At 52.9% G+C, this 27,069-nt stretch overlaps 1 protein-coding gene across 1 annotated transcript in view; it reads right to left on the reverse strand.

Moving 5' to 3' along the window:
- PLXNA2 (plexin A2) overlaps positions 1-22,563 on the reverse strand; it is a 203,253-nt gene extending 180,690 nt beyond the window's left edge. Inside the window, 1 exon segment of the mRNA XM_032467086.1 lies at positions 21,920-22,563. The gene's annotated coding sequence lies outside the window, so the exon portion shown is untranslated.
- Between the last annotated feature and the right edge of the window lie 4,506 nt (positions 22,564-27,069).

The raw sequence follows: 27,069 nt of genomic DNA on the forward strand, positions 1-27,069 counted from the left end.
TCAACTGTCTCACCTCCCTGCCCAGTATCCTCCAGAGACCCAGTTTGAATACAGAGTGGCTTCTGTTGTTAGGCAGAATTTGGGACCTTGGGCAAGTCAGGTCTCATCTCCCATTCCAGTAGAATAGGGTAATTACGGTACTGACCTGTCAGGGTGTCATGGGAGTGAATGAGATAATGTGGGCAAACCTCTTAGCATGGTAGCTGGCACTCAGTGAATGCTCAGCTTATCCTAGTTGTTATTATTATCATGGAAACCTCCCCAGGAGACTGAATTTCAGGAATCCCGCCAGAGCTCCTGACTTCTCTTTTTGCTCGTATTCATCCTTTCCATGGGAATGAACGCTGTGGATAGACCTTTGATTCCCCTGCCTTCCCTGTTCCAGTGAAGGGGCTCAAACTGGCAAGCATGTGTCAGAGGAAAGAGGCTAGAGCCAAGGTGATCATCCCTACCAACCTACTGCACAGGTCCTAACATAGCCTCTCTGCATCCTGCAGGGAGGCTTGTAGAGGCGCAGGATCTGGAGAGTTGAACTCTGAATGGGAAAATTGGCCTGGCGGCCAGAAGGCATGAAGTCATAGGGTAGGAGGCAGAGTGGGGAACTCAGGGAGCCCTGGATTCAAATCCTGCCTGTGTCACTCATGGATTGTATGGCTTAGCATCAACCTGAGCCTATTTCTTGATCTAGAAATAAAGGGTATTGGAATTAACCAGTTTGTAAGATTTCCTTCTTCAGACAAAATGATACCCTGAAGCTTGCTTGCTTCTAGAGCCCATGACTGGAATACAGCTGAAGTCCTTCTGTCCAGCCGGGTAAAGCTGGTGAAGTCAGGAGTTCTCAATAGGCCACTAGTTGGGTTGCTTTCCTCTCACCCCTAGATCGGCATCCACTCTGTGACAAACTGCTCCTGGTGAATTCCAGGCACATTCAGTCCGTGGGGCTTTAGGGTCACCCTTTTGGGAACAGCAGGCACCGGAGCACCGGGGTTAAGAGGAGACATGGTCTCCTGCAGTGCAGGGGTGGCAGGCGAGGTTTGCGTTCTACCTCAGAGTGTGGCTTTCACAAGGACCACTGACTTCAACAGCAAGTTGAGAGCCTCTGTCTTTCCATGCCAAGGCTGATGTTACCAGGTCATGCAAGGATCAAGCCTCCTGTCTGAATTCAGACTAAGGGAGAAGGGCACCCACCTGTGTACCTCTCTGATGAGAGGCGGTGTGGTGGGATGGTCAGATGCATGAGCTCTGAACTTAGATGCTTGGATTCAAACAGAGGCAACAACTGTGTAAACCTGGCCAAGGTACTGAGCTGTTCCGTGATACTATCTCACTATTTCTATAAGATGAGCTTAGCACTAGTATCTACCTCATAGGATTGTTATGATGAAGTCAGTACATATAAAGCACTTAGAACAATGCCCAGCCCATTAGAAGTGTTCGAGATTCATTAGCCTTTACTGGTAGTAATTTATTGGTCAATATTCCCAACTCTTCATTTCCATCCATTTTCTGGTCTTAGAATGAATTTTCCATCCTCAGTTTGGTAGAAGCCAGGGAACACGGGCTATGACTTTGCATACCTAGCATTTCCTAACCCCAATTTTCCACTAGTGTCAGCCTCAGGGGTTTTTTCAGTGCCTCCTTCTTCCTGTCCCTTCTCCTCATGAAGTCACTGTGTCACATGCATTCTCGAGAGCCAAACTTGCCTAGTCTCTGTTCTCCCACCAGTTTCCCTCTCCCCAGGTCTCAAAGCAGGACGTGTGCCCTGGGAGATTCACTTGCCCTATCAGTAAAGCACACAGAGCGCTCCTGATGCTGAGGAGAGGACGCACTTGGCTCTCGGGGAAGCAAGTGTCACTAAATATTTTATCTGGAGGGCCTGGTGACGCCTTCTCCCCGATCGGGATTCAGGAGGCAGGTGTGGGTGACAGCTAGTGAAGGCATCTCTACCTCCCTGATCAGCTGCTGCAGGTGGCAGGGGCCACACAGGGAGGAAAGACAATCAGGCACTTCCAGCTCAGCTCAGGGCAGGATTCTCTCCTCCCTGCGACCCCCTCTGTTGCCTTTTTCAGGAGAGCTGAGTGCATGTACCTCTATGTTTACTTGGCCTCCTTTATGGCAAAAGAAAGGAGGAAGATGAGGAGGTAGGAAGGGTTGGGATGGAATTTTGCCAGACTGAGTCAGAGTTCATAATGGTAGAGCTCCCAAGCGTGGACCCATCCATAGCTTCACTGTCACCACTGTCTGCATCACCACCGTCACCACCACCACCTGCCCCAGCCTGGCTGTGACATTTCTCATAACAATAGCAGTAAAAGGGGCCTATTATTATGACTGCACCTACCAGGTGGCTCACAGCCAGCACCCCGAGGAGCCAGATAGTGACAGAGAAAAGGAAATTCTTAGAAGAAGGGCTGTCCTGGCATTCACCCCAACCTCACTCCCCTCCCAGGGCAGAGAGAAGTCTGTCCTCTCCCTCAGCTCTCCCTTCTAATTAGCGACACCTTTAAAGCAGGAATTCAAAGCCATCGCTAGAGGAGACTAAAAGATCACTCCAATCCACCTCTCTTTTTTAAAATGAAGAAACAGAGGCCCATGGAAAGAAAACAAATTTTCCAAGGTGGCCCAAAATGACTCAGGGACAGGCTGCGATCAGAACATAGACCTTGTGACCAAAGGCCGTACTTCCTCTGCAAAAGCGTCCTGGGTGGGTCAGTCATGTCCTGCCTCCTCCAGGCTGCCCTGTTTCAGGAAAAGAAGGTGCCTTTTGATGGTGGTGGCCCCAGGATGAGCAGAAGTGAGCCTGGTGCTGAGCAGGGACAGTGAGGTGGTGTGCAGAGCAGACCCGAGGAGGCGCGGGATTAAGGAGAATGAAGGGGAGATCAGACTGGCTCCCCTCTGCGTTGGGGGACGGGGAGTGACCTCCTCCAGGCCCCGGCAGGCTCAGGCAGTCCTCACACACAGGAGTGGCACCTACATTGTCACCTGGGGGCTTGGGGGTCCCGTGCCATTATCCCTCTGGGTTGTGGACAACCTCATAGACAGGTCAGATGTAATATCTAAGCGTAGGCAGCTTCTTTTTCTCAAAGAGTTAGAAATGGAGCAGAAAGGACTAAAGTAAGATGTCAAGGAGGACATCCTGTCTAGAGAAGTTCCCTGGGGCATGTGGCCCAGAAGGCTATGAAATATTCTGACGTTGGATTTTCCCGACAGCTGTTTCAGAATGCGTTTACCCAACGGCAGGGGACTGGTCCCAATGACCTGAGGAGGCTGCCTCGGGTGTAAAATTTCCATGGATTGAAGTCTATGAGGATAAAATGTTGAAATGAAATGTGCGATTCTGGGGCCCCATCGCGCCCCTTGTGGGTGGAACAATCCTGAAGGCCCCGTCCTAATGTCATTAGCGCGCTTGTACATGCAAACATTCCCAGTGTCACTCTGTCTAACAGCGACCTCGGAGGTAGTTCAGGCACGTTGGGTAGCACAAGGTGAGCGAGAGGGTGAGCGCAGAGGCCCCGGGTAATGCCGACAGCTGAAAGGCCTCAATTAGAGTGAAAGGAGTTATCTGGTATTTAAATAATTATTAGATGGAAGGAATAATCATGGGTTTGAGCTGATTTTTTCCCCACTGTCACCCTGATGGTGTCTATAATATTATTATTCAAATGCCCATGCTTCTCATTGAGAAGAGACCACGAGAGAGTGGGGGAGGGGGGTGGGCAGGGAGGGGGTGGGAGAGAGACTCATTTAATCTCCATGTGACAGGGCTGCAGGAGGCACGATTAGTCTTTTTCTTATTTCAGCTGTCACTCAGGCACAGTCGCCCGAGATTGTTATTAGCGTATTTTATGCACACGATTTAAAGGCAAAAGGGGAGGGGGTGCGGGGAGAGCGACAATTTTCTACAGAAAATAGCACGACCAAAGGAACAATTTAGATGTCACTGCTATACCAGCTGCGTTTGCTTCATTAATCAAATGTCATTTTTGCCCCAGACTCTGTGCTGTTACGTGAAGCCAAGTGGCTACACCTCACCCCGGAGCGAGAGAGAAGGAAGGTGAGGAGAGATCGAGGAGCAACATGGACCTCTGCCCACATTTGGCATCTTTTCTGAGAAGGTCAAATAGGTGATGCTGTGTCCCCCTCCCCTCCAGGGTGGGTCAAGACAACTTTGGGTAATAATGTCGACCCTGTCACTTTTTCTCACTATGGGAAGGGACAGCCCCTACTTGTCCTTATGTGCATTTTTTTTTTTTTTTTTGCAGGTGGATAAATCAGATCCAATCTCCAATAACCAAGGAGGAAGGGAAGGAAATTCGAGGAGGCCTTGACATTGATCAGCAGTAAGGGAAGAACCCATATTCCAGGTGCTGAGGCGTGAGGGGCTGCTGCCCAGAGCAGCGTGTGGCTCTCAGCTCCAGCAAAGGGAGGGAGCAAGGCCTCGCATCCCACATGAGTGCATGCCAGCAGTGGGCTCTCTGCCTCCCAGATGGCACAGTGGGCAAGTCGGGGGACAGGGGACGTGAGGGGCTGGGCCTTGGCATGAAAGGCAGGCTAGCAAATGTTATGGATTGAATCGTGTACCTCTAAAATTCATGTATTGAAGCCTTCACCTACACTACCTCAGAATGTGGCTGCATTCAAGACCGGGCCTTTACAGAGGTAATTAAATCAAAATGAGATAATTAGGGTGGGCCCTAATCCAAATGCACTGGGGTCCTGATAAAAAGGGGACATTTGGACACAGAGACAGGCACAGAGGGAAGAGACACAGGGAGAAGACAGCCATCTGCAAGCCCAGGAGAGAGGCCCGGAATCCTGTCCCTCCTCGCAACCCTCAGAAGGAGCCAGCCCTGCTGGCATCTTGACTTCTGGCCCCCAGAACTGTGAGGCCATTAACTTCTGGTGTTGAAGCCACCCGGGAGGGGGTACTTAGTGACAGCAGCCCGAGCAAACTAATGTGGCTGGGAGGAGCGCTGCCCTCCACCACGTGGGCTTAGGAAGTGTGCTTTTGAAGAAAGCGTGTGTGCATACGTGTGTGAGCACGTGTGTTTGTGGCGAGGGGTTGAAGCCATCACAGGGCCAACACGCTTCGGGATGCAGACCTCTTAACACCCCTGTGAGCCCCGAAGGCAGCAGACAGGCTTCCTCCTTCACCCAGCTAGAAGCCGTGGCCCCGGGAATGCACTTGCGCTGCCTCTCGCAGCTCTGGGCCCTGGGGGGGCTTAGGCCTGGGGTTTGCCAGTCTCTCAGCTCTCTTGCTTCTTGCCCTGTGGAAAGTTCCTGTCCATTTTGCCTCCCCTGCCTGCTTCTGCTCTGGCCCAGAAGAGTCAATGTGTCACTTGCAAGACCCCAAGAACATCAGGGGATATTTTGTGACTCCCCCCATTCCCACCCCGGCTCCTGCTCTGGCCTGTCCGGGGGCCACTGCCCTTTCATGCCAGGAAGGGCTTTCTGCTGGTTTTTTTTTTTCCCAGGTCTCCCAGTGGGCTCTGCTCGAGCCCTGGAAACCGCACCAGCTCTCCCAGGGCCTTAGCAAAACATGCAATGTTTGTCCTGTCCGCTCACAGGCTATAAAAGTTTGGAGTTGTCTCCCTGAATTATGAAGGGTTCCAAAGACAGGCGCTCATTTGAGGGGTTGCAGAGGGGAGGGGCTGGGCTCCTTTCTGGGGCGCTGGCTGGGCTGGCCTGGTCAAGTCAAAACAAGATTCATTACCCTGGGGCCGGGAGCAGGGAGATACACCGCCTGACCCTGCGGACCTGCCCCATATGTCACGGGCCTGTCAGAAATCTCCCAGAATTCCTTTTATTATCTAAAGGTCGCCACCCGGGCAGCGCGGAGAGGGCCCGTGGTATAAACTAAACTACAAGAGCAATCAATTTCAAGCAGCTGCCGCCCGCCACTCCTCCCCCTCTCCCCCCTCCGTGGGCTCTGCCCGCTTCAACCCCCTCTGGGGCACGGCTGCCTTGCCATGGCCACCTCACCCCTGGGGCAGAAAGAATTTCTGCAGATTAGCAGGGCTCTGAGGCATCAAGCAGCAAGTCCCAGGATCGTGCCTGTCCTTTGCACTATGGGGCTCCTGGAAAGGTCACCCCACTGCTCCCCTGACTCTAGAGGGACCCTGCCTACAACCATCCTAGTAGTGGGGTTGCTTTGCTGGTAGACTCTATGGAATTACAGGACAGGAAGAGGAATTCTCACGCTCCTTCCAAAGTCTGGCAAAGGAATAAAAGTGGGGCTATGGCTTTGCTAAGTCAAGTCCAAGTTCATGTTAGGAGATCTCATGCCGTAAGGGCCACAAGTAGCATCATTACAGCAACTACCATTCGTTTTCTACCACAAAAATTACAAAGATGAGCCGCTATTACTATTGTTATTCATTAACCACCTGCCACATGGCACACTGGGCTGTATTCTTTGCATATGTAATGGATAATTTTAAGGTTATTCTGCAAGTATTATTCTGTCTATTTCGCAGGTGAATAAATGGACAGTCAGGAAGGCTGAGTACCTAGACTTGCATCATTCCACAGGGAAGCAGAATTTTCTGACACCTATGCTTTCCCCATATTCCACATTGCCTAGATACTTAGAATTTAGTTTTCAAACCAACCCCCTTGTCCTTGGTCTGGGAAGATCATGAGAATGTTAAGCAAGACTTGGCAAGTACTTTACTTTAGAGGTCAAAACTCAAGGCTCCCATTTTATTTTGGTAAAGGAGCAGGGCTTGGGGGCTGGGGGTGGCAAGGGCTGAGTTATCCATTACAAGGTGGAATCCAGGGATGTTTTGTGGCAAGAGGTTTGCTGTCTGTCTGTTACTTTTCAGAGAAATTCCAAATGATCTTTCCAAGGAGCCTGGAAGTGTCTGTCTTGCCTTCTCACTGATCCTGACCTTGCAAGGAAGAACCAGGGACTCTGAGGGAGGGAACACAGCAGGAGAGCAAGACACGGGGTAGAAAATGCCCAACTAAGTGGTTAAATAAATTACAGTCACTCCACATAATGGCATATTATGCTGCCATTAACTGGAATGTTTTCAAAGACTCGTGACACAGCTCCAATTCTCAGCAGTGGGAGGGAAAGGGAGGAAAAAGAGGGGAGGGTAGAAAAAACAAAGCCCCAGACCTTCATCTCAGCTCTCAGGCAGTGGACTGGCCCTAAACACCACTTACTTTCTGGGAAGGGAAGCTGTCCTGTCTTTTTCCTCTTGAAGAAGCATTTTAATGGCCCTGAGGGGTCCCCGGGTGAGAGAACTTCCTGTTTCTCTTGCAGATCCTCCTGCCTTTCTGCCCTGGGGGCTCCCATGGTGACCACTGAAGGGCTCCAGGAACAAGGAGGCTCCCCATCGCTGCTGCCTTGTCCTCACATCAGGAAAAGTGGCCATTAGTGCCAGATCAAGGTGCATTTTTTTTTAATTTCCCAGAAGTCTGGATTCCCCAAAGTTCAAAAGAGTAGTCCTCTTTACCAGCAAGTCTGGTGCTGCCTCCCTGAAAATGCACATGAAAGACAGTCACAGAGGCACCATCCAGATGTTCCACCGAGACGGACCCCGGGGAAGGTCACTGGCAGCTAAGATTCAGCAGTAGATTTCCTGCAAAGTGTGCTTTGTACTCCTTCATTTCTTGTGCATCAGACCCCTTGACTAACTTTGCCAGGCACGTGGCCAGAGTACGAGATCCACCCACAGAAACATCTTCCGTGGTTCCCTGCTGCTGCCCACATAGACTTGGGACTGCTAAGTGCCCCGAGTTCAAGTCTCCCCAAGCTGGCTCTTCTGTCTTTCTCTAGCCTCCCTTCCTACCTGGTCCAGAGTGACTCCACTCCCAACAAACTGAGTCATTCACCGAGTGTCCAAAACACCCTGCATGGTTTTAATTCTGTGGTCCCCTCTCCGTGGAATGCCCACTTTCTTCTTTGCCCATCCAAACCCCATCCATCCTTCAAAGCCTCGCAAAACCTCTAGGACCTCCCTGCCCCAACCACCTGCTTCTCCTCCTAAGTCAGTTAAAAATGGCCTTGCAGCATTAGCCCTCTTTTTTATGTGACTATGTCCTCTCTCCCCATTGAATTAGAGGCTCTCTGAGGGCACCTTTGGCATCCTGTGCAGGGGTATCACGCAGCCTTTCACTCAGGACCTCACTCAGGCTGAATGATGGAGAGGAGGGCGTAGGGGGAGTGTTCATGTGTTTCCCCACCTGCTTGGCTACCTACCCTAAGACAGGGCTTGAACCAACACTTTGGCTCAACGATTTGTCATAACTGATCTGTGGGAGGCAGTGAAGAAGGGAGTGCACCACTTGGGAAGGATCCTGGCTGTTGTTCATCTTGAGCACTGGGTGAAGAGCAGATGTCACTGGCTGGGTGGATAAGGTGGGGAGAAGGATGGAGAAGAGTGGGAAGATGCCAGCTCTCCCTTGAAGAAAGCCCAGTGCGGACAAGGCTCGTGCAGGAAAAGTCTTGGCAAGAGAGATCCAAAGCCACGAATCATATACTCTCACCCATCACATAAAAAGCATGTAATAATAAAGGGCCAACTGACAACAGAAAGTGATCCAGAGCGGAGTGGGTGGGGTGAGAGTCCCCTGGGAAGGTTTCAGAGCAGGACTCCTCCGTGAGGAGGTCAGATGCACTGGGACACATCTTGCTGAGCAGCAGGTGCAGAGGAAAGGCTATGGGCTTTGGAAACGGACCCGAGTGCATGCAAGTCTCGCTCCACCACTCACTACTTCATTGACCTTGAACGTGTTATTTAACCTTTCGGAGCCTTAGTTTCCTCAACTGTAAAAGGACACCTCGCAGTGTTGTGGTGAGAATCATTGAGAAAATGAATGTGAACGTGTTTTGTAAACACCACAGCTTTGGATAAACACCAGTTATTCTTGTTTCTGTTTTTGGAGAAACACTGCACAAGGGCATCATCTCCTTGGCAGCAAAGGTTGCCCTGGATGGTGGCGATGACGGCTGAGGGCCCTGTTTCAGCCAGAAGATGAGGTGATTCTTGAGTGTGGAGCGTGGAGATCTAGCTCCCAGCTCTCCAGTCCCAGGCCTTTGGGGAGGAACTGGGTGCTGCTGGTCCCTAGTGGCCGTCCCCCCAACCCCCTCAGCCCCAGCTGCCAAGGGCACCACCTTCTCCTCAGAGCCCTGAGGGTGACTGAAGGCTGCTTCTGCCACTCCAGGTGATTCAGCCTGGTGCCCTTGGCAGGAAAGAGGATGGACAGGAGGAAAGAGGAAAGCTGGCCCAGGGGAGGAGGAAGAGATGCTCAGAACCGTTTGCATGGGCTGAGTGCCGCATTCTGGGGGCTCTTCCCATACTGGGTCTGGTCAGCACATGGGATGGAATGCCCCTCCTGTATCTTCTCTGTCTCTCCTTCTTTCTCTGCGGGGATTTTCTGAACCAACAGCCAGCCTTGGAATAAAAAGCTGTAACTCCTTTTTATGAGGAAGCTTCTTAAGGAGGCTGTCTCCACCCTGTACCTTCCCACCTTCCTTTTCTGTTATTTTTTTCTCTTTGTCTGAGACTCTGAGCTCCTGCAGGAAAGATCCCTGAGCTGTCACACAGCCTTTCTTAAGCAACAGGCGTGTTCACACTGGTGCACACGGAGTGAGGGAACTGCAGTGGCACCGGATAAAAGGGACATGTGGGGACTCCAGGCCAAGGTCTGTCTGCTTATGGTGCTTGTCTGGGCCAAAACCCACATGTACACCGCCTCGAGGACCCTTAGAACCTGGGCAAGTGGGGAGGGAGAAGAGACTTTTGAGGTCCTTGTGGCCCTCCAGCGAGGGAAAGTGGAGGGTACGACTATGAGAGAGGCTGACCGGGGAGAAGAATGTGCTGGAGGGAAAGCTGGGGGCACGCAGACCGGTGCAGCGTGGGGCCACCTGGGCGGGAGATGAGAGGGACTCCTGAGTGAGGATCTGGCCCCTGATGATGAATGGGGTGTGAGAGAGGAGCCTGGAAAAGGGTAAACAGCCAGGAGGGAAGCAGGAGGGAGGGAGGCGGGAGGAGAAAGAATGCTGAGGTCAAAGAGCAAAGAAAACGCTCCTGGAGTGATTGATTCAAGATCCAACATGTTGCACAGCCCAGCGAGCGAGCGGGAGCACGTGTGCTCAGGGACAGCCGTGCTCGGACACCGCCTCCCCTCCCGCGGCCCCCGCCAGGCAAGCAAGTCTGTTTCCCCAGACCCCTGCTGTGCCCTCTGGAAAACCTTTCTTCTGATGTTTTGTTCTGAGTCTCCAAGGGACCCCTGCTGTAGTATCAACTAGTGTTTCTGCAGGGATCTTAGCGTTTACTAAGAATTTCACACACGTTGTCCCATGAAGGGACCCCTCACGCCAGCCTGTGAGGGAGGGGACATCACCACTTCACAGGTGAGAAGACTTGGGTAGATGGGAGGTGAAATATTTTGGCCAAGGGTACCTGATGCGGAAGTGGGCCTGGGGCTGGGGGCTCTGGGAGTTCCACGTGTCCCCCTGCTGCTCTGCAGCCTGGAGTTGTAGGGGCCACTGAGTGATATCACTGAGGACAGACCACTTACTCCGGAGACCGCTGTCCCTGCAGGCCGGCCAGGCTCTGGCCATCCCCGGGATATTGTCACCACTCTTTTGGAATGAGGGTGTAAGGAGCTCAACACAGACTTGAGTTCTCAAGGATGCCCTGCGAGGGAGGAAGAGGCCTGGCTGGAACCTTGCGGCCCTCCGTGCAATGCCATGCGGCTTCTGCTCAGCCCTGGGGAGGGGCTGAGGACTGGAGACAGTCCAAGGGCTGGCGCAGGTGGTGGCAGATGGAAAGAGCCCAGGAGCATGGCTTCCTAGGGAGAGAGGCTGGGGTGCAAAGTCCCCTCCGCACCCATCCTGATCTTACCTCCTCCAGGCAGAAAACTATTTGTCAACTCCCCTTCGGAAGACCTTGTTTCCAGTCCCTGCAGTGGCTGCAGGAGAGCGCAGGCAGCTCCTCCCTGACTCTGACTTGCTCTCTGCCCTGACTCTGTGGCGCTCCAAGCCCCAGCCCTGGCAGATCACTGATTAATTCAGAGCTGTTTAATAACCCTTCTATTTCGATGAAACAAGCTGTCTCGTTTTCTTTATTTTTAACACCGACTTTCGTTTCTCTGCTAAGCATCTTACTGTCATTTAAATTTCTCTGTCTCCAACCAAGCTGATAATAGACTGGAGGGAGCAGCTGCTTCCGTCCTGTTTATGACAATGATTAGAAGTTAGAGCGTGCAGGCAGAGCTGCCCAGGCCCCGTTCACACGGGGACTGCCCCTGCTTGTAGCGGGAGAGCTCATTTCAACGTGATGAGGGCAATCCCGGCTCCGGGGGAGCCCAGGGCTTACCCCGGCCCAGCCTTCCTGGCACCTCGCTCCGAGGAGAGCCCTTGTCGGGGAAGCTGTGAGAACCAGTTCTATTTACTATGGAATTAAGGCTGGCGGCTGCGGGTCATTCTCTGGGACCTGACACTCAATGTCGGTTCTCGATAGAGCCTTTTTCCACCATTGAATTCACTGAGCAGCAGCCGGAAAGACTCCAGGGGATGTGGGTGGGGGTCTCAGCCATCCCCTATGATGCCTTTCTGCTCCACACGGGAATCCCTTCTGGACATCTGGTCATCATCTTCCAACCTCTGCTTGAATTCGCCAAATGCTGGAGAGCTCATTCGCTCCCTAGGTCGCCCCTTCCAGGCTACATGGCTCTGGTTAATCTCTCTTTCCTGGGCTCCTGCATTCCTTATATTTAACGTATATGACCATTGCTTGTGTGCCGTTTTTCCCTGCCACACTGCAAGCTCCTCGAGAGCCAGGACAGCCACTTGTCTCCCTCCCATAACACCTGGCACATAGTAGATATTCAGTAAACATTTGTTCACTCAGAGTAAATTATGTTGCACCAACTTCACTCTCCTTGCAAGTAATGTACCTCTCTTCTGCCTGGGTGGGCTCCCGGGGAAGCACCTTGGTTTTCTCTACCTGGACAAGTGTTTCAGGAGCCAGGGCCTGACTTTTTCTACCAGGCCCAGAGTGACTACACAGCTGGTAGAAACCTTGGCCAAGGAGGCTGGGAAGCAGGCAGCGGAAGCCAATCAGGTGGCCTGGACCAGGTCCCCTGGATCCTAGTCCTGCCTCCCGTTGCCTCTGGGTGGGCCACGGCTGCTTCAGAAGGCTCACAGGTGCAGGGGGGCAAACCCTGGCCGGCCCCTGCTGCCGCCTCCCGCGCCGGCAGCCTCCCAGCCAGCAGTCCGCAGGCAGCTGCTCGGGTCATTGTCTCACCCTCTTCAAATGGTGAATGCCGAGTGTACAGAGACCGACACGCAAACAGTGCCCACACTGCCTCCGGGGAGGGAGGGGCGGCCAGGGCCTTGCCAGGGCCATTGACTCTGCAAATAGCAAGGCCTGCTGTGGATGAAGGAAAGCTGGTTGGAGCTATTTGTTGTGCGGGGTGGGGGGGGGGTGATTTCTACATACGCTGCCATGGAAAGGCATTGGGGTGTCCTAGGGCCTGCAGACTGGCAGCAGCAGGGGAGGGGTCAGTTCTCAAAACCACCTGCTCAAATCCAAGGGAGAGAGATGAGAGAGATGGGGACATCCCAGGGCACAGGGTCGGGGAGCCAGAGACGGGACAGAGAAGGTAGCCACGAGGGCAGAGGACGGAGTGCACTGGGCCAGGCTGGGGCAGACAGACCTCCTCACCAGCGGACAGCGTGACTAGCCACTCGCTGTGTGACAGAGGGCAATCCACTCTCCCAGGCTGTGCTTTCGCATCTATTATGTGGGCCTGGGTAAAAGCTGCTATCAAATACTCTGAAACAGTTCTCAGGTATGCTACACAGAACACCTATTCTTCTGTAATTCAAATTGTTTTCTTAATACTGTTTTCGAGAAGAAAATCAAGGCACCTTGTCACACTCACTGTCCACAGCTGGCTCTTGGACAGGGCTATTGAAGGCAAGGCACAGGGCTCCCTCCTCCCACAGCCTGCCTTCCCAGGCCCTGCACTCCCAACAGGGGACAAGGCTTTTGTGCTGCAGCTGGGAGGGCCATGGAGGAGCTTCTTGGACCAGCAGAAGACAGTTGAGGTCTCCCCAGACCTCCTGCTCTGCTCTGCCCAAGGATCAGTGTGGCCAAGGATCTAATCCCTGAGCCCCAGGGTCCAGCATGGGCTCTGGGCCCCAGCTCCAGCTGTGTCTGTCCCCTTCATAGGCATGTTCCTAGGAGCTCTCTCTGCAGAGAGACGTAAGCTGACTGCAGGCAGGCAGCTGGGGGCTCATGAGCTCTGCTTCTTGCCCTGCCATGGGAGGCTGACTTGAGAAAAATGTCAACCTACTAGTCTAGAATGGTATCATTCATTTCTACTCTTGAGGCCTCCAAAACCCCAAGGGTAGCAAATTCAGAATTCAAATTTCAGCATCACTTGTTAGTGCTAACCGCGAGCCTTGCAGGTGGTCCCAATGCCACGATCACTACTGGTTTTCCTCTCCGTTTCCAGTCTCCACTGAGTCTTCAGCCCTTCATCTATTTTTTACATATAAAAACCTTTAGCACATAGATTTTCTTTAATTAAAATATTATTTTTCTCAGAAAATTCCAAACAAATTTGAGGAGAGAGAGAGAGAGGAGAAAAACATCCCTAGCTGGGCTCTATTCCTGCCCTAAATTTTAAAATAATTTTGCACGTTTGCAACAATTGTCATTTTTCCAAATCTCCTAGCACCATCTTTCCGTGCCTGGCTCCAGAAACAACGGCAAGCGAGGTCCCTTGGGGAGTCACGAGAAGCCTTCATTCCCACCGTACAGATGAAGAAACTTGAGGTGCTGGGTAAGGGGCAGGAGGCCATTCTCCCAGAGTGTCTGGTGGTTCCCTCTTATCTCCCTCCAGGACCCGGCAGCAAATGGAGGCTGAGCCCTGGTCCACAGGTGAGAAATCTCTTCGGGAGAGAGAGAGCTACAAGTGTGAAGGGAAGCCCTTTGTTCCCAGGCATCAGGACCCTAATCTGACACCAGGCTCTTCCTGACCATCTGTTCCCACCCCTCCTGGTCAGAAGGAGCCTCCTGCGGGAGGATGCCAGGTGTGACTTCCCAGCTTCACAAGTGGTCCAGACAGTTTTCTCTAAGTCTCTCACGGCTGGGTCCTTGGGCCCAGAATCTGAAGGGCTTCACACACCCCTGCCCCTGGGGGTGGGGAGTGGGGTCACTCAGAGTGGGGCGTTAGTCTTGAATTTTGTTAATTTCCGGATAAACCTCAGGGGGTGCTGGCCTAGCAGAAACCCTGGTGGTGTGGGTTTTAATTTCACAGACAGTCAAGGGACTAGCCAGAAGGGTCTAGGCGGCTGGGGTGAGGGTGGAGGGCCAGTCTTGTCAGGGTATTGTGAAACCCTGACTGCCTCTCTCCTGGAAAACATCACCGCCCACCCACATGGAGCAGGGACCCAGACACGCAGCGCTGGCGGACCCGGAGGGCTCTCATTCTGGGCACAGGGGTCGAGCCTGGTCCTCCCATCTGGCTTTGGCCAGGCTCTTCTCCCTCAGGTATCTCTGTTGCTCAGGGGGAAGAAAATGGGAAGCCTGGGGAGCAGTCGGGGGAGGTGGGAGGTCAGAGGCCAACGTAATATTTACCCAGCCCAGCTGAGGCCTTTCGCTTTCCTGAAGCAGGAAACCACTTCAAGGCGGCTACATCCCCTCTCACCACTTGTCTGCTCTCCGGTTTTCCTGCATCTCCAGGGCAGGCAGGGCTCGCTCACCCACCCATTCCTCTCCTCCAGAACCTTCCACCCTCCATCCCTTAAAGGGAGGAGGCCTCCACCCTGCCTCCTGCTCAGAGAGGGTCTATGACTTGTCCATCACTGCACAGCAATGACGACACGTGGGTTCCCCTGACATCCTGAGCTGCCTTGTCCCTGAATTCCTCTAGTTTACCCTGAGAGCCAGTCATCTACCACTTGGGGACGTGGGGGAGGCACTGGGGTTACAGTTCGTTCTCCGATGCCTCCATTCCACAACCAGAGCAGAGGGCAGAAGCTGAGACTAAGAAAAGGTCCTCGAGACTAGAGTCTAGTGGCTTTTTACATTTTGGGGGTGGGGTGTGAACTTCAGGGATACACACACACCCTACACATATTTCTTAAAAGCACAGACTTTCAAAAGTTTCAAAGGTTCCTTAAAGCCCAAGCATGCCCCCTAGTTCCGTCCACCCCAGAGCAGGGAGTTCCCCACTCTGCCCTCAATTTGATCTGAACTTTTCAAGGTGCACGTAGACCATCATCTTCCATTAGAGGATTAGAGAAAGTTTTAAAATTGAGGAGAAATTTGTCTCCTTTTCACTTCCCTCTGTTACTGCTCCTCTGCCTTCTCTATGGACAGAACCTTTAAAAGAGAGTCCTTCTCCAGGAAGCAGACATATGGCTCGGTTGGCTCGCGGAGGGGAGCTCCTCTGTTCAGCCTGAGTGCAGGGGGAAGTTTAGCATATTTTTCTCTCGAGTCTGTTCCACGTAATAGATTCCTTCAGATAAAAGTGGGTGCACTAGCAGCAGGATTCTGGACACTTCAATGTGAATACAAATGAGTAATAACATTTCCTGATGAACCATGCTGCTGGCTCTAAGGGGCCGGAAAGGGATGCAATTTACATAGAATACAACGTGGAAACCCCTTGGGAGGGTGGGACGGGGAGATCTTGCTGTAGGATGTTGACTAATAGAAAAAAACCCACTGCCCTCACAGAGGAAGATGAAGGAAAAGCAATGGTTAGGGGTGGTTCTGAGAGGCTGAGGAATGGGACAGCATTAGATAGTCACTGTCGACAGGAAACTGTGAAGTTCTCGGGCACTGGAGTCTCCCTCCTGGAAACCTACACCTTCCATTGACTAGAGCAAAAGCTTTCGGGAGCTTCTGTGCCTCCACTTCCTCTGACCGCCCAGTCCACTGTTCATGCCATTCTGCCTTATATGAAAGTTCTGTGAGGTCAGCTGGCTTACATAATTCTCCCAACCACCCCCCCCCCCACCCCCAAGATACTGGAAGCATCACTAAGGTGGGATCTGTTATCTTTTCATCTTGGTACTAAGCCTTACACACTCCCAGCACTGTGCAAGCGATCAGTTTCCACTTGTTTTAACTGAAATGGATTCCAATTCCTGCTTTCAGTGTCTTCCTGGTTTGGCTCAGTACAAGGGCAGCAATTCAAATATGAAGAGCAAAGTTGGAGGATTTGTTTAGCTGCTCCCCACTTCTTCTGTCTCTCCAGACCCAGAAAAGAAGCTCAGGTGGGAAGGGAGGCTGTGTAAATATAACTCCCCAGACAGCGCAGAGAAACTGCAAGTGTTTCAGGAAGAGCCTCCATCCCCTCTCTTTAAGCTTCAGAGAGCAGGAGTGTTGAGGGGCACCAAGGAGAGGATGTGAGGGGCTCACTCAGGCTACTCACTCGGAGCCCCAGGACCCCTCCTCCTCTTCCTTCTCCAAGACAAGCTGAACTTTGCAAGGGCAACTCCACTGCCTTTTATCTCTCACACCCAAAGTAATTTTAGCCAAGGAAAAGCCGGATTAGACTTTTATAACATGATACATTTATCTTGTTTTTCTTTTTTCTTTTCTCTCTCCTCCCTCCCCTCCTCCCATGACCTCAGGTAAATTTGAGCCAAAGGGAAACTGAGATTAAACAGCAAAGGACAGTGTCAGATCTGAAGAGATGCTACTTTCCAGCCCGCTGCCCATCCCAAAACTTCAATATTTTTCCCTACCCCTGTTAGACAGTTATTATCTCCTCAGATGAGGAACGCCCCTGGACTCTGCTATCTCTCCAGATTGTCCTCCGCTGAAATGAAAGGGGATTATAATTCAGAGAAAGGCTCCCACAGAGAGTATGAAGACAAAGATTAAATCAGTGACACAACGTTGACATACGTTCAGTTCCTGAAAAGTCTCCTTTAAAAAGTCTCCTCTGGATCGGTCTTGTCACCACCTGAGAGTGTTTTGAAAATTCGCATGGAGGGAGCTGGAAGAAGGGAAGGCGTGTGAAGGCGGGTGGACCTTGGGGCTGGGCCAAAAACTTGGATCGCTGATAAAGGCAAGAACCTCTTGGCGGGACAGCCCGCCTGGCCTGGCCGGCAGGACTGCCTGCTCTCTTGAGAATGCTTGCCCTCCTCCTGCCTTCCACCCCCAGACGCATCCTGGCCGGCCTTTCCCAGAGATGCTCACATGCTGGGCCCCACCGCTTAATGCTGCAGGCGCCTCTCCTGCTCCCCTGCTCCCCTGTCCAGCCAGACAGGGCCCAGAGCTCCCTCTGGCAATAGGACCCTACCAGTTGTGGTCTCTGCGGAGTGACAGCTGAGAGTTTCTAATATATCTCAACTATTTTTTTCCTTCCCCCCACCCCCCCAAAAAAAAACCCCAAAAAAGCCCCCAAAAAGCACAAAAGGCACTGTTTAGGGCCAAGCCTGGCTTTCAAGAGTCCCCTCTAGTGGAGATAATCTGCTACTTCAGCTTCCCAATTCAGCCCAGAGGGGTCTCCCCTTTAGAGCCAGGGAGGACTGGAGAAGAGTCCACTTGTGCCTGGACCATTCTTTCCCACTTGCCTTCTGTGTTTTCTCTCCACTCTTCCTGCCCCATTCATGCTGTCAGTCTCCCGTCTTTATCTTCCTCTCCTGTCACCCTGCCTCTCTCTCTCCATCTATCTGTGACTGCTTCTGCATCTCCAAGTGAGTCTTCTAGCGTGCACCTTCGCTCCTGCATCTTGGTCTGCTTCTCTGGTCCGTCTTTATTTTTTTTTTTCCCCTGAAGTTCATGGGTCTGGGCCCGACGAATCAGAAATGCTTTGACCAGGCCTTGGACCAGCTGGCCTATCTCAGAGGGCCAAGTCAGGGACCCTCAAGCCAGCTCTACTATGAGAGACACTAGGAAAATCAGGCATTCCTGGAGGAGCGGGAACTTTGGCAAACTCCCTCCCCACCCCCATCACCCAAGCAAACTTGGACCTCGTGGGGCTGATGTATAGGTTTCAAGCAGTCTATAACCTGAGGTCGGAGCTCCAGCTTTGGGCTTTGGGAGTCCTGAGTCAACACAGCCTGCCCCCTCCATCGATTCTCCCTGCCATCCGGCCTGTTTCCCCATCAGACATGCATGCTGTCATGTAAACAACTGGCAAAGAGCCTGGGTGAAGGGACAGCTGGCAGGGGGTGGGAGAAGAGTGCAGGTGCCAGGAGAGAGGGAGAGAAAAGGGTGAGTGGGGCCAGGACTGAGCAGGGATGGGGGCAGGCAAAGAGGAGAGGGGAGGCAGAGCCAATGTCCCGCAGGGGCGAGGGGGGCATGGGGAACACGTGCTGATCCTCTGGGTTCCCGAGAGATATCTTCCCACCCGAGCAGGAGACAGGACCAGGCCGGGGCAGGAGGTTAACGGTTAACCTACTGTGGGATCAGAAGCCTGAGCTCTGCTGGGGCCTTTCCTTTCCGCTCTCCCCCTCCCTCCTTCTTTCCCTTTACACTTTTCCGGTAGGGACTCTGCTCCCCAACGAAGAACTTTCTCGCCTCTATTTCTGCCCTTGAATTCCAGATGGAACAGTAGAGGTCCCATATGCCCAAAGGCCAGGGAATGAGGCCCCAGAGAGCCTGCGGGCTAAGCTGAGGAGAAAGGGGGTATCCTGTTCTCACCATCCACTCCTCCAGGCCCTTGGGACCAGCTGTTTGACCCCCAGAAGAATTGCCTTTCTCTGTCTCCACGGGGCTCACCTTTAGAAAAGATCAGACCAGAAGGGGACGTACACCCACCCCTCAATTACACTAATCAGGCGTGAAATCTTTGTAACTAAGTGAAAAAAAACTGTTTCTCATAAGGGAATCGGTTCCATTCATCATTGTTGGAACTGAGCATCTGTGAAGGGGAGAAACTGCATATTCACATATAATGAATTGATAACAGACTGCCTCTGGCTGAGGGTGGCAGTGCTGGGGGACAGGGTGTGTGCCCTGAGTTGTAAACTACAGCATCTCAAAGCCCGCGTCTGCCGGTTCCCCTGCCGGTTCCCCTGCGGACAGTCCCGAATTATTTGTAGTTAACAGACTGTAGTAACACAATGCTCTGGTCTCTTTATGATCGGAATGGGGGTGGGGTGGGGGGCTTGGCTTGGAGTTCTTGCCTCTCCGTGTGCCATGATGGACAGAGTATGCTGGGCCCCCGTCTGCGTGTGTGGAGACAGCTGTGTGGCAATGCAGGGAGACAGCTGGGGAGTGGCGGGGAGTGTCGCCTCCCCCCACACCAAAACCCATATCTTGGAGAGGCAGCCCTAGCAAAGGACGCAGGATAGAGACTATAAAACCCCAAACAGTGACAATTCCAGCGCCGTAAATATTTCATGGTACCTGAACTGGCGAGTTTAGGCTGCTGCCAGCTGCTGCCTCGTACAGTAGTTAACTGTGTCCCTGGTTTCCCTTCCTGCTCATGTGTTTCCTTGTAACGTGCCCAAGAAATAAAGATGAACGAAATCACCATAAGTATTTGGCAATGGGAAGGGGGCCCAGGCGAGAAGTAGCGGTTCTTCGAGGGTTTTCTTTTGAACCTCATTTTAAGTGCGGACTCCACTGCAGCCGAGGGTGAACTTTTACATTCACTACACCTGCAGCTTTTAATGATCAAGAGGTTGGTGTGTGTGTGTGTGGGGGGGGTGGTTCCCTGGAGCTTTGGGGACAGGGGTAGCTATTCAGGCCTGCTCTGAAAGGGGAGGAGCTGCTAACCTGGTAAAAACATGATTTCTTTGCAATGATGGACATGGGACACCACCATTTACTCTTCACTGAGACTTAGGCTGAAAGGCCAACCAGCACTCTAGGCTATGAGGGACTCCGGTCCTCCGGTCCTGTCAGAGAGAAGGGCCAGGTGGGATCCCCTCGCCAGACTCATGGTCCTGGGCAGAGGGGACCCTCCCTCTCTCGGCCACTCCCCATCCTGCAGCTCCTAGGCAGCATCTCCACTGCACAGCACTCCAAATGTCATTTCCATTTACCTGCTTTGCAAGCCAATTTGCCCCATCCTAATGCAATTTGCTGAGGACAGTGAGGGAGCAGAGAGGGCAGACTGCACTACCCTCCCTTTATCAGCGGGTCCCTGAAGAGGGACGGTGGGAGGCAGGAGCGCTGAGGGGAACTGCTCTTTTAGGTAATGCTGGCAGTGAGGGTAAGTTCTGGAATGAAGAAGGGTCAGGGTGAAAACAGAGGTGCCGGGGGAAGAAGGGGAAAGCAAAACAAGCTGGCTAGGGTATCTGGACAGATGGCTCTCAGTTTCCCTGGTTCCCTATCCTCCCTCCTGACCCTCCTCCATTCCCTAGGCCAAGGAGGGGAGATCATTGGTAATTAGTTCAAAAGGTGCTAGGTGAGGTCAGGGGGAAGTTAATGCATTCTGCTCTCTTTTTGCCCGGGAGGTCAATGGAGAGCGGGCTGCTAGCAACTCCAGGAGCATTCTGGGGTGACTGCACAAAAGTTGTGCATTTCAATTAGGAAGAGCTGAATTCTTCCAGCCAGAGCTATCTCTTCCCTGGGCTCTATCGCTCTGTTGAAGGCCCCAGTATCCAAAGCCTGCCCAGAGGGAAGAGTGAAGTTTCAAGATCTGGGAAAGGAGCCCAGCAAGACAGGAGCCTGCTATTGTATGGGGAGGGGGAGAGTTGAACCTGACTCCCGCTCCCAGGATGTCCAGCCCAGTGCAGCCCAGAGACTCATCGTAATCTGCTGCTCATGAACCTTGTCCACTGTGCTCATGAATAGAAGGAAGAGGATGAATGGACCCCAAATTTCTGTGGGCCCATCCAGGCTGCTGGGCCCCCAAGCCACCGCCTCAAACAGGTCCTGTCTTATGTCCCTCATATACCCGCTACTAGGATGTGCCACTGGTACCCTGGGACCTTAGATCCCTACAGGAGACCTGATCATATTTCCATTGCCGACTCCATTGGGCTTTCATTCCTGACACAACTGACCTGGAACCCCAAGTCTTTTACCAGCTCCCTCCTCCCCCCAGTTATCTCTATTCCTCTGAGCTAAGTCTGAGTGTGCAGATCCTCCTAGAGCAAGGGCCATGCCAAACAGATGGACATTTGTCAGGGACCTGGAACGACAGTTTGTGATGACTCTCAGGTCGTCCAGACCGTGATTAACATATTTATAGAGACTACCTGTGGGATGGATTAAAAAAGGGCTAGAATTTTCTAAGATCCCTGCAACACTTGTGGGGTGGGGCAAGAAGAAACATCAGGAGGGAAATATTCAAAAATAGTTGACAAGGAGCCTCTCGGAGCCTGGATCAGCTCCTACTTCAGCCTCCAACGGTCTCTTGCTGCTCACACCAGCGGATGGTGCTGATGGGTCATCACCACGAGGGAGCACGAAGCGGGGCATGGAGCACCTATCCCACTCGGTGCCTTGGAATCGCTCCCGAACCTCTGGAAGCCCGCTAATGAGGCATTCCCCTTTGATTCCCGAGTCCCTGATCTGAAGGAACAGCCAGCGGCCTCCAGGGACTGGGCACCAGAGTGAACGCCCCCAAATCGAGCGCCAGCCCCAGTGGCCTTGGGCTCTCCTGCCCGTGCAGTGCCACCGAGACCGGCTTTGGGTGGCTGCTCTCGGGACAGCCCCGCCGCCCCCGCGCTCCCGAAGCCGCAGCGTGCCGGCAGGTGCGCGGTGGAGGCGCGCCGCGGAGCGCCGCCCGCCAGCAGCCCAGCCGGGAAGCCCAGGGCCGGCGGGGAAGCCCGGGCGGGAGGCGGCGGCGGCGGCGAGTCCGCGAAAGTGGCAGACCCGCGCGGGGACTCGCCGGCCGCAACCGAGCCCCGGCGCTCGGGGCCCGGACCCCGCGGAGGCGGGCGCCGGGGAGCCGCGGCCGGGCGAGCGCGCTTCGGCGGACAGGGCGGAGGGCGCCGCGGACTCGGAGCGCCCGGCCCCGGGGCGCCGCTTACCCGGCTCGGCGACGTCGGTCTGTTCTTCCGTCCCCGGTCCGGCCGCTTCGGCCACCGGCTGCCGAGGCCGGCGCGCTGCCCCTGTCGCTGCCAGCCGCTCGCGATCACGGGGACGACAAAATCCACATGGAGTCCAAATTCATTAAAATCCACGTCAAGCCACCAGCCACTTATCTGTATTCCTGAAGTGGCCCCTCGGTCTCCGGTCCGCGCGCCCCTCCGTCCTCCACCGCCCCGCAGCCGCCCCGCCGGGCGCTGTCGCCGGCTCCCGGGGGGGAATCGGGAGGCGCCGAGGGGGCGTGGGGGGGTGGCTGGCGGTGTCTCTCCTTGGGAAGCGGCGGAGCCCCGGCTGTCTTCAGATTTTTCCAGCGCGACTTTCCGGGCTCCTCTGACATCAGCAATCGCGGCGCTTCCTTCCCTTCTCGCTCCCCGGTTCGTTCACAGTCCCATTTCCTCCGGGAACCTGGCTCTCCAGATCTATTTCGAGGTTTGCTCAGCTCGCTCCGGCGCCCGCGCTCCCCACCGCTCCCGAGCTCGCGGGGTCTCTCTCTGGATCTCCTGCCTTCCCGGCCGAAAAATTCCCAGCAAATGCGCTCAGCCGCCCTCCCGCTCCAGTCTGGCGCGGACGCCTCTCCGCCCGGCAGCTCTGGCTCCCGCGGTGGCGGCGGCGGCGGCGGCGGCGGCGGCGCCCTCAGCGCCGGCCTCCCTATATTACCATGCAGCTCATTATCATAGAGGCCGCGCGCGTTAACCCCCTCCCTGCCGGCCGCGCCCGCCGGGGCTGGGGCCGCTCCCGCTGCTGACACCGCCCGCCTCAGCCAGCCCCCTGCCCCCTCCCCCGCCCGCCCGGACTTCCTCCTCCGCCAGCTGTCAACAAAGGAGAATCAGGTTGGGCATCGGGAGGCCGCCTCGCTGCTTGCTTTTGCCGGGCTCAGCCTGGACCTACTGGCCACCTTAAGTGGTCAAGCGGGCAACGAAAATCCTCCTGGAGCCCGGAGATTTGGGTGGAGACCTGGCGAGGCCAGCAGACTTAGCCACGGGTGCGGGGAGCCCAGGACGCCCGCAGAGTGGGTGAGGGCAGTGGGGACGTGGGTTTCCCCTCCCTGAGCATCACCTGTCACCGCGCACACCCTGCACACCTCCTGCTTCATCTTTAATTTGAGGGGTGAGTGAGGAGGAACCGGCCTTGGCTGATGAGGTTAAGAAGGGGTTCTCGGAATTTGCACAAGCAAATTTCCTCTGCTCGTGAATCTCAAAAAGCCAACAAGCTGTCAAATAAGGTTTGAAGTTGTTGTTATTAATTACAATTTTTATAATACAGAGAGGAACCTTGCTCTGAATCGCAAGCTTCCAGCTCTGTTAGGAATCCTGGGCACCTGGCAAGTGTGGGGCGGTTGGGACCAGTGGGGAGTTTTCTATATCCAGACCCAGGGAGCCTGCCTGGCAGGGGAATCAGAGAGGAGGCGGTAAAATAACTTATTTTAGTAACCTAAGGTGAGAGGTGTCTGGATTTCGGATGGCAGTGCCCAGGTACCTTTACGACCATTGCTTCCGTGCCATGTAGAGTCTAAGTATTCTCGCAGGCCCTGGACACGGTTTTGAGAAAAAGGCCTGCAAGCTAGACCCCGGCGAGTTCGTAGGATCTACGTAATCCCTGCTCGCGATTAGAGCACACGCGAGTTTACTCAACACGTCCAAGTATTCCGATAAACTCCCTCTACTGCCCTCTCGTGGCCACAGTCCTCAGTGGTATTAAAAAAAAAATCACTCCGGAAACCCTAAAGGGAGTCGCACGTAATTCCCATAGCAGCAGGGACTTTAAAAAAAAATGTAGACTCACCGGTTGTCTTGCACAATCACCCATTCAATACAGTATAGGGGGAAAATGTAAGATTTACTTTACCCACAGAAATTGGCTAATTCTTCGAAAGTTCTTTCTTCATTGTTAATTAGCTGAAATTTATCTTCTTGTGACTTTCACGGGTTATTCCTGGTTGTGTCCTGTGCAGCCACAAAGAATCTGTCCAAACTGTCTTTCCTAATCCAAACCTCGTCTTTTCTTTGAACTTCTTTAGCATTTATTGTTGGCCCCACTCCAGGACATTAGCATAAGTCATCCTATATTATTATTTATTTCTCTTTATAAGTTGATCTTGTCTCCCCATCCAGACAGTCTTATCTGCCCTCTTATCTTTGGTTAGACCGACTATAAACCACAGTTTATTAAGTAATATGATTTGAAGGTGTTAGAAGATTTTGGAATATTTCTCCCATTTGCTTGATACAGGGAGCACGGATCTGGTCATTTATACCCAAGACAAGCAGTGGTAGGGTTGGAAATACCTAGCTGGTAAAGCTTGAAGCTGAAGATTAGGACCTTCTGGTTCTCAATCAAGTGCTGTGTGACCCTGGAAGAGGTCACATCCCTTCCCCATGCCTCAGTTTGATCACATCTTGGGAAGATTATCATATAATTTAAATAATTTTCTCATACCACCTCCCCCATATTTGGTCCAGAAATAAACCCTAGAATGAAGAGCAAGGAAGGATAAAATGAAATAGACTCCTTCACTCACCACATCCTTCACCCTAGCCTCTCCTCTTCTTCCCGAATAAATAAAGAGGAAGAGAGAGAGAAGACAGGTAGGAGACCATGTTGCAGGCAGCACGACAATGTCACCCAGTTTGCACACAGCCGCTGACCTTGGCCTGAGATCTGAGTGCTGTGAGGCCATGGGAGTGCCTGTGGTCAGCATAACAGTGGCAAGAATACTACTGGGTTTACTGGAGGACCCTGTTAAGTATCCTTGGCATGTCTGGGCTTCAGTTTGTCCATCTGTAAAATGAGCATTTCTACCTTCAACCTTCAGACAGTTGGGGGAGTTAAAATAGAAATATGTAAAGGCATAAGGAGAATTAATATTTATTTAAAGTGGAAAGATTTGTTCAGACTTTAAGTCCTAATAGGCTAAGACAAATAAGATCTTATTAGTTAAGCACATAATTATAACACTATATCTTGGGAATTTAAAAAAAGGAACAACTCACGTTCATGGTGTGTATTTAGATAAAATGTCCTCAGAGGCAATGGAAATATACATGAGACTTTGATCTTCAAAGGTGCTCCAATAACCACATCCTTTTGATCACTGGGTATCCATTCATTCATTCATTCATTCCACAAATATTATTTCCTAAGAGCAAGTTGATTAGATTTATTTTTAAAATGGAATTGTACATAGCACACGATTCTCTCTTCCACACATAGTTTTAGAGGAGCCATGCTAATAGTCAGGCTCCAAACCCTCAGACCCATCTACGTCTTTCTGGGACTCAAGTTCTCCAGCACCTATCTGGTCCTTGATGTCTGCTTCCTCATTCTGTCCAGCTGATATCAAACTCACAGATGCCGGGGACTCAGTGAGCTTCTGCCAGCGCCCTGTAGTCCATCTTCATGTCCCTCAGGAGGGATGGATGGCCACAATCCAGCACGGTTTGGGGCAAGTGGTGGGTATTTAGTAAATATTTATCAAATGAGTGAATGGATGGATGGATGGATGGAGGGGGGGGAGGAGCATGTTTGTCTTATGCCAATCCTCATCTTTGGAAAATTGTAGCAAGCCTAACAGGGTTCTCCTCCATCCCAACCCACCCTCCTCCACTGGTCACGGTACTCCTGGGAACTCACACCTGCAAAGTCACCTGTGGCTGTTGCATTGTTCCCCTTGTCACTAGATGGGTGACTCAGGGAAGAGGATAAAAGAAGTGGGAGAGAACAGGGCAAAAGCCCTCTAGAATGGAGCTGAACTTTTCCTGGAAGAAATGAGACAGGAAAGAGACAGAGGCAAGTCTGGCTGAGCAGGCCTCCTCAGGCCTTTGAAAGCAAGCCTGAGACTTTGAGGAGAAGAGGCCCAGATGGCAACCAGCCGATGCACAGGGGAAGTCCCCTCTGTCACAGCAGCAGCTCCAGCCCCACAAATGGATGCCAGTACGGTAGCCCCTCGGATCATGGGAGGTATTTTTGGTGCTGGAAGGCAGCCACACTTTGGCAGACTTTCAGCATTAAGTCTGTTCCCTTTCAGAGGTTGGGAGGGTGGCAAGCTGGCAGTGTTTAGCATGGGAACCCTGCCTGTGAGTGTGCCCATGCATATATTTAAGGTGCCTTGAGTGGCACGGGGGCTGGACTGGGGAGGGCAGTCTGTGTGCTTGGAGCTGCGGGCAGGAGGCCAGTGCCAGCGGGTGATCTTGGGGTGGTGCGTGGTCTGTTCCCAGACTTGCATTTGCTTCCAAAACTGGGACCCCTGATGCTACCACCAACTCCATCCACCTCTGCTCTAAGGGGCACGTCCTCTCTCATTTTTCCCTGACCCTGAGCCTTCCACACTTCAAGGCAGGGACATAATCCCCTGTGGGTGGGCCCTTTCATCTCCCATCCCCTGGGTCACCTTTACCCAGCAGACGCTGTCAGGCAGCCACAGGGCCCCCTGCATCAGGGTAACAAAGGGATTGGCTGGATAGCCCAGATTGGAGCATGTGAGCCAAGTCCCATGAATGGAAGGAAAGGCTGCTGAGTGGCCAGGGAGGCGGTCTTCTGGCTGGGTGGTGGGACCAGGGTGCCAGGACACAGCCAACGGGGCACCTGCTCCAGGATTCTCAGCAGCGTTCAGGAAGATGTCACCCTGCTGGCTCCTCCCCTCTGGTCCCTTAGCAAATCCCACATTCCCGGGCACGTTAAACAGTAGCAGGCCTGTTAAGGCTTCAGATCAAACAAGGCAGGATTTCACTCCTTTCTCTCTAAACCTCCCACAAGCGGAGCTTACGAGCCTGAACACCCCACTTTCTTTCTTGGCCCTTCCTCCCTCTCCCCATCCACAACTTCTTTATTTTTTTTACCACCTTTATTTTTAAAATTTATTTTCGTTGTTTAAAGCATTTAATTTACACCAGAACAATGATCATCTCTGCAATACAGAAAGCATCAAGATTATGAAATACAGAGCAGGTAATAATAATTTTCATTCTAATAGTTAAATAGCATTAATTGAGCTCTTGCTGTTTGGGACTGTGAAGTCCCCCACAGTGGTTCTCTGAGTACACCGCAACGTCTTCACCCAGTCTCCTGTCGATGGACATTCAGGCCGCTGCCATGT

This window comes from Camelus ferus, chromosome 23, assembly GCF_009834535.1.
Source record: "Camelus ferus isolate YT-003-E chromosome 23, BCGSAC_Cfer_1.0, whole genome shotgun sequence".
NCBI lineage: Eukaryota > Metazoa > Chordata > Mammalia > Artiodactyla > Camelidae > Camelus > Camelus ferus.